The sequence below is a fragment of the Babylonia areolata genome, chromosome 24, assembly GCF_041734735.1.
Source record: "Babylonia areolata isolate BAREFJ2019XMU chromosome 24, ASM4173473v1, whole genome shotgun sequence".
NCBI classification, from domain to species: Eukaryota; Metazoa; Mollusca; class Gastropoda; order Neogastropoda; family Buccinidae; genus Babylonia; species Babylonia areolata.
In genome coordinates this window covers 19,949,027-19,961,526 of record NC_134899.1, presented here as the reverse complement: position 1 = coordinate 19,961,526, position 12,500 = coordinate 19,949,027, and positions in this window count along the sequence as shown.

The window sequence follows — 12,500 nt, the reverse complement described above, 5'->3', positions numbered from 1 at the left end:
CTTTTTACCACTACCACCATCACCAGCAAAGCAAAAGCACGCACTCCACACGGCCCTTCTCCATGCCGCACTAAAACGGAGAGAAGCAGATGTCACGCGATAAACCAGCGAGGAGAACGTCTCTGAGTGAATGTCATTTCAGGGAGACAACTCCAGACGCACGGGACCCCTTAAGTTTGTCGGTCCTGTCGACGTCTGCCTTTTACGACTTCCTTTTCTGTCGTTGCATCGTTTGCGGAAATTTGCTTTAAAATCTCTTGGGGGCGCAGGGAGTTTATGAAGAAAGTTGGAGAAAGAAACGGGAGGGAGGGAGGGAGGGAGAGAGAGAGAGAGAGAGAGAGAGAGAGAGAGAGAGAGAGAGTGTGTGTGTGTGTGTGTGTGTGTGAGAGAGAGAGAGAGAGAAAGAGAGAAACTAAGAGAGAGAGAGTGTGTGTGGGTGTGGAGGAGACAGGGATAGAGACATAGACATACGGTGTATAAAAGTAAAAGACTCATTCAAATGCTCCAAGAGAGAGAGAGAGAGAGAGAGAGAGAGAGAGAGAGAGAGAGAGACAGAGAGAGAGAGACAGACAGAGAGAGAGAGAGAGAGACACAGAGAGAGAGAGACAGAAAGAGTGGATATATTCATTTCCCAGTGGAGGCTTTGCTCATGACGTGGGTCCTGCTAATACGTAATCCTATATCAGAGGTGTCAGCGTCTGCCTGAAAAAATCTCCTACTTACCCATGATGATAAGAAAATTATCGGATTCAGTAGGGTTTTACGAAGGACGGTACAATCGAAGAACGTGAAGCGGTGTTCACGCAATCCAGTGAAAGTGATGCCTACAAGAACATGCTTTACTTTTGAGATCGCCCCTACCTGTTCCACGACCAGCGTTAATGTCAGTTTCAAGGAAGTGTCACGGCGTGCGCACAGCTCCATATTTAAGTCACACGTCATCTGTGAAAGAAAAACACAAACCGAAAGAGCCGGAGCAGATGAGATTTGTATTTGTATTTGTATTTCTTGTTATCACAAAAGATTTCTGTGTGTGAAATTCGGGCTTCTCTCCCCAGGGAGAGCGCGTGGCTACATTACAGCGCCACCCTTTTTTTGTATTTTTTCGTGCGTGCAGTTTTATTTGTTTTGTTTTTTTCTATCGAAGTGGATTTTTCTACAGAATGACGGCGTGGGGAGTAATGCCACTGTTTGAGTGCGCATGATGGGGCAACAAAAAAACAAAAGCAAACACATATTGTAAAAAAAAAAAAAAAAAAAAAAGAACTCTTCGCTTTGCATGAACCCAACACGCTGGTCAAGCATTTAGAGCCTACCAAGACTTGCATAAAACATTTATAAAAAGAAATGGAATAACGAAGGAAACAAAGAAGTAAGTAGGCTAAAATAACAATGATAATGAAATGTACGAAAGAAAGCCAATGGCTGAGATAAAATCTGCAGCCACACACTGGCACGTGGCTTTCCTGAGGCCAAACCAGGTCACACATGTCAGTCTGGAATCGTGATCACATGGCGCCATTCACAGGAGAACATTCTGTTGGCTTCAAAGAATGGAGTCACATTTTAATTCCTCAGAGAATAAATTTGGAAAAAAGAAGAAGAAGAAGAAGAAGAAAAAGGATTTTCAGATTCATAACGCCTGTCATAGTTTCTGAAATGAAATGCAGCAGCCGCTTCATGATCACTAGCAGACAGACATCTCTAAGTGAGAGGATTTCCATTTCAGGAAGAGAATCAACTCTTGATGACTGCATGCCTATGGATCCCGTTAATTAATTATGTTGGACTTGCCACTGCTGGCTTTTACGATTTCTTCTCCTGACGTCCAAATCGTGCAGTGAATTCCGTTAAAATCTCCGAGGGGAGGGGGAGGGGGACAGAGAGAGAGAGAGAGAGAGAGAGAGAGGGGGAGAAAGAGAGACAGACAGAGAGACAGAGAGAGAGACAGAGGAGGGGGAGGGATGGGGCTGAAAGAACCGTCACTCATGTTTATCTCGTTCATCATCTCCCAAAAATCAGCTACACCACTTCGTGAGCGCGTTCGAAGGGAGAGAATCGTCAGCTCCCATGACAGACCAGATGGGGAGACATCTTCGGGAGAGAAAGTGGTGGGGGGCGGAGGGGGAATGAAGATGGAGGGTGGGGAGGGGGGGGGGGGGGCGAAGGTTTCGCTTAAATTTCTATTTCACTTCTCTGGAGACATCCCTGGCTACGTGGGTTCTGATATCTGTCAGACCTGCCAGTGTGTCTGCCTGCTAGAATTTCCTTTCTAACTCGTGAAGAGATATTTACTGAGGGGTGCGATGGAAGGAAAGTAAGAGGATACGGGTCAAGACGAGAGCGACATTGTGATAGACTTAACCTGAATGATACACTGGTGCTTTTTGAACATAACAAAATGAAAACTGATGAATGTTTCTCATATATTCTATTGATAGCTAAATTTTATGTATACAAATGTAGAATCAAGAAAGTAAAACCAACACTACAAATGTTAAAAAAAGACCTCAAACAGGCATATGAAGTAGACAAGTATGCCTTTAACATAACTATGGAAGATAACAAGTTTGTGGGAAAATGGGCACTTTATAACTGTTCAATACAAGATTAAGCTATACAATGCTACCTTGGAATTTTGCCATTGAACATATATTGTTTTGCTGTTGTGGAGTTGTCAGTACCTAGAACTTAATTATATGCTTACCCTATACTTTCTAATGCACAAAACATAAATTCTGTATCTGTAAACCTTTGTCTGAATAAAAAAAAAGACAAAAAAAGACGAGAGCGACAGACGAGATGCGGGACTGCATCATGTGTGGGCACATAACCCTCTTCTCAATCCTCCCTCCCTCCCCAACCGATATACACATACACACACGCAACCACACTTGTGCACTCGCCAAACGCACAAACACAGACACACGCACCCACACCCGCACATGGACAGACACAGACACACACACACACAGCAAAAAAAACAACAACTGACCATCCTCCACCTCACTTTTCGGGAGTTCTAATATCCCTTAAGGTGGAAAGGACTTCTGCTACTACACACATAGACACATACAGGCACACACACATGACATTGTTCTAGTTTATCCCCCCCTTTTTTTTGTCTTTGTATCCCCTTCAACCACCATCTCCAACCTCAAATCACACACACACACACACACACAGAGACAGAGAGAGAGAGATAGATAGATAGATAGAGAGAGAGAGAGAGAGAGAGAGAGAGAGAGAGAGAGAGAGAGAGAGAGAGAGAGAGAGAGAGTATACGGCATCGAAGACGCTACCAAAATACAAGCATATCGAAGCAAACCTATTTCACAAATATCACCCCCCAGCTCCCCCCCTCACCCCCACACACGCACCACAGAGGGGAGGGATGGTGATGGATTGGGGGAACTGCGCGCTTCCAACCTGCCCAACACTGCACACACTCTAATGCACACTCGAAAGATTGGACAGACGAGTTCTCGACTTGAACGAAATTTTTTTTTTTTTTTTTGTGCAATACGTGAACAGAAAGGAAGAGAACTTAATATACAGTAGGGGCAAAGGGAGAAAATAAACATTCACTCCTAAAAAACGTTTTATATTCACTCGTGGAATATAAAGAATAGCTGTATTTGCATGCTGAGCTGTGAACTGTGTTTCTAATATAGCATAAGAGTGCACTAAATCAGAGAGGCATACAGGTCCAATACGGGAGACTTGCTGCAAAAAACAAAACAAAAACAAACAAAAAAACAAACCAAAAAAAAACCCCCAAACAACAAACAAACCCCCCGCCCCCCCCCCCCCCCCCCCAAAAAAAAACAAACAAAAAAAACAACAAACAAATAAACTAAAAAAAACAAAACAAAACAAACAAACAAAAACAAACAACTACACAAAAGCCAGGAACCATTTCTAAACCGTCATTGCCAGAAAGCTCAAACAAGTGCGAGATACCGATGCCTTCCGAATCCGTATAAACTGGTTTGCTACGGACTGAATCAAAGACAGTCTAAAACGAACTTTCACTGGTTGGTTTCGAAGACAAAGTAGTGGATAACCTGATGCTTGGGATAAAGGCTGTGCAAAGTTTGGTGCACACAAACCAGGTCGTTTCACGATGGGTGCATGCTGAAGAAACTGCGATCCCAATAACAGAAAAGGGCCAATCTAGGATTAGGGTTCGTTCTGTACGGGTGACTGCGTGTCTCTTGGCGTTCCCCAAGTCGGCCGTGATGTCACGTGGAGAAAGTTCCATGCGGGGCTAACCCGCCGATCCAAAGAGACCACCTTGGTTGGTGGGCTGAAGAAGCCTTGACGATGGCTTCCGTTAGCGTGTTGCCTCGTAGCAAGCGACAACATAGTCATGCCGGCTGCCCTGGCTGGGACGTTGTGCCAGCGGCACGAGGTGTGTTTGTTTCATGGAAAGCGACATGAAAATGACATTTAAAATGGTTTTGACTGATCACACCAACGGCAAAAAAAGAAAAAAAGAAGAAGAAAAAACAGAGATAATAATAATATATTATACTTATATGGCGGAAATTCCCCCCAAATGGGCTCTAAACGCCTCACATGGAACAGTACATATACATTAGTGCATTATACAATACAAGAGCACATGAAGACATAGAAGTGGAAAACAAGATCAGTATCCAGCATGAAAAAGGAAATTTGTAAAGGTGACAAGGTATAGATAATTGGGAATATCACACACACACACACACACACACACACGCGCGCACGCACGCACACACAAACACAAGCACACACGCATGATGCAAGCGCGCGTTCTAATAAGCTTAAAAAAAACCCATTCAGATAACTATCTGTTCTCTTAGAATAATACCATCCCCATGACACTACCAGACTTACCCTCTTACTCCACACCCCTCCTCGTTGTGTTCAGAAAAGAAATCCTTCATTCAGCTTTTTTTTTCTCATGGGAATGCTCCAGTGTTTGACATTAGAAATATTCACTGTCAACGAGTTTCGGCATTCACTCAAAACTGATCTCCCTTTACCCGTAGTAACTTTATATAAACCAAGTCTTTTGTACTGACTGTGGAATCGACTTCCCCATATTTTAATGCGTGAAACAAATTCAAAACAATGTACCACGTATTTTTCATGAATAACACAAATCCTACATATACATCGTTTTCACCTGAGACAGACAGACACAGACATACAGACAAAGAGACACACACAAACACACACACACACACACACGCAAGGGGCGTCTAAAAAAGTCTCCCGGGACCCCGAAAGAATTTTCCTCGGGGAATCTTACAAAATAGAAAATTAAATATATCTACGTCAAATACTGCACAAATACTCAAAGGCCATGCCTGAATCAATTTCAAGCCAAAGGTCACATACATATTGATCGTCCACAGTCAACATAAATATAATTATGTGGCTTTCAAGGCAGGCACAGCCTACGCTCTCTCTCTCTCTCTCTCTGGCCTTTACGCATTTCTCTTTTCTGTTTTCCCCCTTTTCCTGGTCTCTCTCTCGTCTCGTATGACATTAAAGTGCCCTGACCTGAGAAAGGAACGCAATGTCTCCAGGCAAAGAACAAGGAGGGAATCCTAAACCGCAGACATCAACAGTTCTGATAAAATTAGCAGTGCCCACGCGTCCAGCGCTGCCTCCTTGGAGATGTAAATCGCCCCAAGATGTCCGCCTTGCCTCCGTTCGCCATCTAATGCTGAGGGAAGCCTCTTTGGCTTCGGAGCTAGTTGGGGTGTTGCGTTGGGAGAAGTGGTTGTTTGTTATCGTCGAGAGAGAGAGAGAGAGAGAGAGAGAGAGAGAGAGTGTGTGTGTGTGTGTGTGTATGTGTGTGTGTGTGTGTGTGTGTGTGTGTGCGTGTCTGTGTTTCTGTGTGTGGCTGAGTATGCATGCATGCATACATGCGCGCGCATGTTTGTTTTTGTGTATGCACGTGCGTGTGCGTGTCGACGACGATGAAAAGATAGAAGAGAAGGTGGAGAAGAGGAGAAGAATAAGTGGACAAAAATCAAACGAAGGAAGGAATCTTATCCAAAGATTTGTACACTGAGATTTGTGGGGATGTGAGATGGGGAGGAGGACAGGGGTGGGGAGGGGGTGGGGCTGTTTTCTAAACCTGGTTCTGGCAGACCACTTGCTAATGAGAACATGCCCAATCCTACTCACCCCCCCCCCCCACCCTCCCTATCCACCCACTCCCCTCAGCAACAACCTCAACGAAGGAAGATGAAACGATTTGGGAATTCCACACTGAGCACATTAATCAGTCTGCGCCATGTGAGTCTGAGAGAACTGTGCACACAACAAACACGACAGAACAGGGAACGTGAGGACCACCGACTGGGCACTATACTGATGATGCAGAGAGACAAACACGTCAATAGAAGGACAGTGTCAGTTTCAAGGAGGTGTCGAAGGGCGTGCGGAATGACCCATGTTCGCTGCAGCAACATCTGCTTAAAAAAAAAACCAAAAAAAAACCAGGGGTGGGGATGGGGTGGGGGGGGGTGTAGGGAGGGGGGCGGGGAGGGCGGAGAAAGAGAAAAAAAGGAAAAAAAAAAGAGCAGTTGACTGTCCGACGCGTACATCCCAACGCGCTGGTCACGGCTTGAAAGTCTACCACAGGCTGTATCAGTATCAGTATCAGTATCAGTAGCTCAAGGAGGCGTCACTGCGTTCGGTCAAATCCATATACGCTACACCATATCTGCCAAGTAGATGCCTGACCAGCAGCGTAACCCAACGAGCTTAGTCAGGCCTTGAGAAAGTAAAATAAAATAAAATAAAATAGAATAATAAGAAAAAATATTTATAAGGCGCAAAATCTTGATGAAGTCAACTCTATGCGGAAACATTTAAAAAAAAAAAGACAACAATGATGATAAATAAGCAAATAAATGCAAAACATGCAGACACACATTCACACATACACACACACAAGCATAACAGATATGCAACAAACATGCAGTTTCACATATATGAAAGCACAATGAAATACACATAAACGTGCATGAGCCCCAACACACACACACACACACACACACATTACCCTGCACCCCCCCCCCCCCACTCCTCTACACACAGGCTGTATGAAGTGAAAACGAAAGATACGTGGAAAGGGAAACAGGAGAGATTGACGAACATTTCAATGATCAGTGATCGTAACTATGCAGTCACAAACTGTACCCAGTGGACACGTTGTCAGCCATAATTGCTTTCGGAGCAATCATGGCAACGAACGCGGCGATATATACTACTCACGCTGTGAAACCAGCTATGTTCATACCTTCATAAAATAAGAAAAAAAATGCCAGTCGAACTGCATCTTATGGACAACGAACAGCGCGTTGTATAACTATACATGAGGCGTTAATTGGTCGTTTTGTGAGAATTGCACCAGAATCAACAGGAGAAAGTGTCCTGGAAAATCGAGAACTGAACGCCAGAAACAACGAAGAGCAGCTGACATTCGTGAGCGCAGCGTGATAAGCAGACAGTTTTCGCGCTTTTGGGGTTTTTTTTCTCTCGAAAAATCTGGATTCAACAGCCGCAGATAAATAGCATAAATCAACTGCTTTCGTTTTTCGTGGAAAAGTTAAAACAACAACCAGGAAAATAAAATAAAAGAGGATAATTAACTGGCGTAAACAGTGTAATGCACTGGCACCAAAATGTTTGTCACAAACGCGTAACACTTCTGACTTCTTATCTGCATATGACCGCAGAAAGCTCTAAGCAGGAGTGGATTAAAAAAAAAAAAAAAAAAAAAAAGAAGAAGAAGAAAATATAATAATAATAATGTGCTCTCGCGCAGCGCATGCACATGCGCATTCCTCCACTTCTTCCCCCCTCGTCTTTCCGTTCGCACACACGCGCTCAGTTCCCCCCTTCCCCCGCTCCCCGTGTCCCTCCCCCACTTTTTTAAAATATTTTTTTTTATAATCACATCTTCAAGCCAGATATTCTAAACTAACAATCGATTTTAAAACCTTAAATTACGTTTGCGAACGTGATTTAACGAGACACGTCCATTTTTATTCGCAGCCCTCCTAAAGGTTTCAAAGCCACCAGGCCGGAATGCCACTTCCGTTCGTCGAACACGTGCCCTCTGCAAAACCCCCTCCAATCACAGCTATTGTCTGATTGCTTAGCAACGCACCAGCACTCCCGGTCTTTTTCTTTGAAGATGCTGAGAGATGCGGCGGTCTGACACTGTGACAGAAAAAGACCCAGTCTTTGTTGTGTCGACTGCTGAATGTCCAAGAAAAGTCAAAAGAAGAGTTACCATCAGGAAGCAAGGACTGATCAAGGCTGTATTAGTCAAATCAAGTCGTACTGTCGGTCAATCGACCATAAATCGATTACTCGGGAAAAAAAGTTGTCCTTCTATTGGTGTGTTACTTTTATAGACTTCACTGGCTATTTTGTGGGGGGAATTCATCAGTTGATTGGAAGACTTTCATTTTGAGAGAGAGAGAGACAGAGACAGAGACAGAGAGAGATTGCTTACTTGCTTGATTGATTGATTATGTGTGTCGTGTGTGTGCAGCCTCGAATTATAAACATTTCATTCAACGGTTTCACTATGGACGATGACATTTCAAATAGCACTAACACGAGCTTAGCTGAAACAAGAATTATCCACACAGTGTGAATGAATTATATGGAATCAAAGCTTGGCGTATGGCTGCAAACTTCAGACACATGTCTTTTTCTCATCGACAAAACAGCATCATCTTGTCGCCCTCCTTGTTCGCGTCACTGGCTTCTTTTTCTCCGTCTGGTATTCTCAGTTGGTGAAAATCAGAATACAGTTAACTTTGCTCGAACTGAAAAACACATTGGGACTGGGTTACACACACACACACACACATTTTAAATCGAAAAAACAACAACACAACATCATGCCCTGTCGCGTTTGCCCGTTCTGCTCCAGTTACATTTTCCGATGGTTATCATGAGATCCTGGATCTACGCTTTATATATATATATATATATATATATATATATAAACACACACACACACACACACACACACACACACACACACACATCAGTATCGGCTCAGCTGCCGATATCTTCTACCCCTCCACTAGACCTTGAGTGATGGTCTGGACGCTAGTCATTCGGATGAGACGATAAACCGAGGTCCCGTGTGCAGCATTAGCGCACGTAAAAGAACCCACGGCAACAAAAGGGTTGTTCCTGGCAAAATTCTGTAGAAAAATCCACTTCGACAGGAAAAGCAAATAAAACTGCACCCTTGAAAAAATACAAAAAAAAAACAAAAAAAAAAAAAAAAACGGTGGCGCTGTAGTGTAGCAACGCACTCTCCCTGGGGAGAGCAGCCCGAATTTCACACAGAGAAATCTGTTGTGATAAAAAAAGAAATACAAAATATATATACGTGTGTGTGTGTGTGTGTGTGTGTGTGTGTGTGTGTGTGTGTGTGTGTGTGCGGCTGTGTGCGTGTGTCTGCGTTAATATGTGCTTGCTGGTGGGAAACTATAAGCAAGACCGTCTGTATGTTGTATACCTGTTCTCATTCTTTAATCAAAGAAACAAATATTTCTCCTTTTCATTCTGATTTCCTGTTTGTACATCTTTTCAATAATTCACAAGGGCACGCGATTCCAACAGCCAGACAGACAAACAGGCTGAGAGAGTCACACAAACTCAAGACAGGCAGGCAGGCAGACAGACAGACAGACAGACAAACAGGCTGGGGAATACAACAAGATTTGCCCTACCAAGCTGACCGACACGTGTATCGCATCCTCACACCTGATTTGCCCAGAAGCCCAGCACGTGCCGCTCTCTGCCCTGACCCCACAATCTGCCACAGACATCTTGGCGGCGCGTGACGAGTTTCAGAGGGCTCAACTCTAGCGCTGCGGACATGTATAATGTATGTCGGTTTTTCTTCGGGTGTGTGTGTGGGGGGGGGATGGGGGGGAGGAGAGTGGGGAGGGGTTCTTTGTTGTTGTTGGCGATGTTTTTTCCCCTCTCCAATAGATATCGGTAGTGTTTTTCTGTGTACTTCAACTGTGATATATGTCTACTGTTTTTTGTTTTGTTTTTTTGTTTGTTTTTCTCTCCCCTGCTTCAGCTATAATGGAGGTCTAATGGTGGTGTTTTTTTCTGCTTCAATTGTATTCTTCTTCTTCGTTCGTGGGCTGCAACTCCCACGTTCACTCGTATGTACACAAGTGGGCTTTTACGTGTATGACCGTTTTCACCCCGCCATAGGCAGCCATACTCCGTTTTCGGGGGTTTCAATTGTATTCGATGTCTACTGGTGTGTTTTTGTCTTCTTCGACTACAACAGATGTCAAGCTTTTTTTTGGGGGGGGGGGGGGGGGGGGGGGGGGGGGAGGAGGGGGGTGGGGGAGGAGGGGGGGAATGGGGGGTTGTTTCGTTGTTGTCATTGTTGTTGTTTTCAACTGTGATATACATATCTGGTGGTGTTTTTTTCACTGTTTCATCTATGATAGATGTTTGGTGATATTTGTCTTCCTGTCCCAACTAAAATAGACGTGTGGTTGTGTTTTTCTACATGCGTTTCATCTGTGACACACGCCTGTAGGCATTTTGTTCTGTCTGCTTCGAGTGTAAACAGACGGTTTGAAGGTGGGTTTCTGTCCCCTTCAATTGTAACAGTCTGTGGAAGTTTTCTGCTGCTTCAACTGTAGTAGATATCCCAAACTATTTTGTTCCTGTCTGTTTCAACTCTGATCGATATTTGGTGGTGTTTTCTGTCTATTTCAATATATTGCCTACTGCTTCTTCTTCCCACTGCGTAATACCGTGGGTTTTTTTTTTTTTTTTTTCTTTTTCTTTTCCTCCGGTCGACGTCAACGCTAATAAATTAATAAATGTGGTGTTTTGCTGTCTGCGTCAACTGTAACAGATACCTGGTGATTTTTTTCTGTCGGACTCGGCAATAATAGATGTCCGGTAGAGTTTTTTTTTTTTTTTTTTTTTTTTTTGTATGTTTGTTTTTTCCTGTCTGCTTCACACAGATCTATAAAAGATGTCTGGTGGTGTTTTTTTTCTGGTCTGCGTCAACTGAAATAGATGTCCTCTGGTGTTTTTCGGTCTGTTTCCACCACAAATGGTGTCCGATGGAGTTTTGTTTTTCTTTTTTTTTTCCCTCGCTTTTGTTCCCGCTTCAACTGTAGTAGATTCCTCGTAGTGTTTCTGTCTGCTTCCATTGTTGTAGACGTCCTGTTCAGGCTGTAGCGTTTTTCTGTGTGCTTCAACCACAATAGAGATCTGTTGAGTTTTCTGTCTGCTTTCTTTGTAATGCATGTCTGCTGGTTGGTTTGGTATGCATCAACTGTAATATATATCTAGTGGTATTTTCTTTTTCAACTGTAATATATGCCCACTAGTTTTTTTGGGTTTTTTTTTCTGTCTACGTCAACGCTAACAAATTAATGTCTGGTGGTGTTTTTCTGACTGCGTCAACAACTGTAACAGATGCTCAGTGATCTTTTCATTGTGTGACTCAACAGTAATAGAGTTCCGGCAGAGTTGCTTTTTTCTGTCCGCTTCATATCTTTCATAGATGTCTGGTGGTATTTGTTTTCTGTCTGTTTCAACTATTATGGATGTTCCGTGGTGTTTTTCTGTCCGTTTCAACTATAATACGTGCCTGCTGGTTATTTTATTTTTTCGATATCAGCTTAGATTTCTGGTTGTGTTTTTCTGTCTGCTTCCACTGTATCAGATGTCCTACAGTGTTTTTCTGTCTGCTTCCACTGTATTAGATGTCCTACAGTGTTTTTCTGTCTGCTTCCACTGTATTAGATGTCCTACAGTGTTTTTATGTCTGCTTCCACTGTATTAGATGTCCCACAGTGTTTTTCTGTCTGCTTCCACTGTATTAGATGTCCTACAGTGTTTTTCTGTCTGCTTCCACTGTATCAGATGTCCCACAGTGTTTTTCTGTCTGCTTCCACTGTATACGATGTCCTCAGTGTTTTTCTGTCTGTGTCTGCTTCCATTGTATTAGATGTCCTACAGTGTTTTTCTGTCTGTGTCTGCTTCCACTGTATTAGATGTCCCACAGTATTTTTCTGTCTGCTTCCACTGTATTAGATGTCCCACAGCGTTTTTCTGTCTGCTTCCATTGTATTAGATGTCCTACAGTGTTTTTCTGTCTGCTTCCACTGTATTAGATGTCCCACAGTGTTTTTCTGTCTGCTTCCACTGTATCAGATGTCCTACAGTGTTTTTCTGTCTGCTTCCACTGTATCAGATGTCCTAGAGTGTTTTTCTGTTTGCTTCCATTATTGTGGGTGTCCTGTGGCGGTTTTCTGTCTGATTCAACTGTAATAGACGTCCTGTAGTTGTTTTTTTCCCCTGTCCGTTTCAACTATAATAGAGATCTGTAGGTGTTTTCATATCTGCTTCTTTCGTAATGCATGTCCACTGGTGTGTTTTTGTACAATTCAACTATAATAGGAAAAACAAAT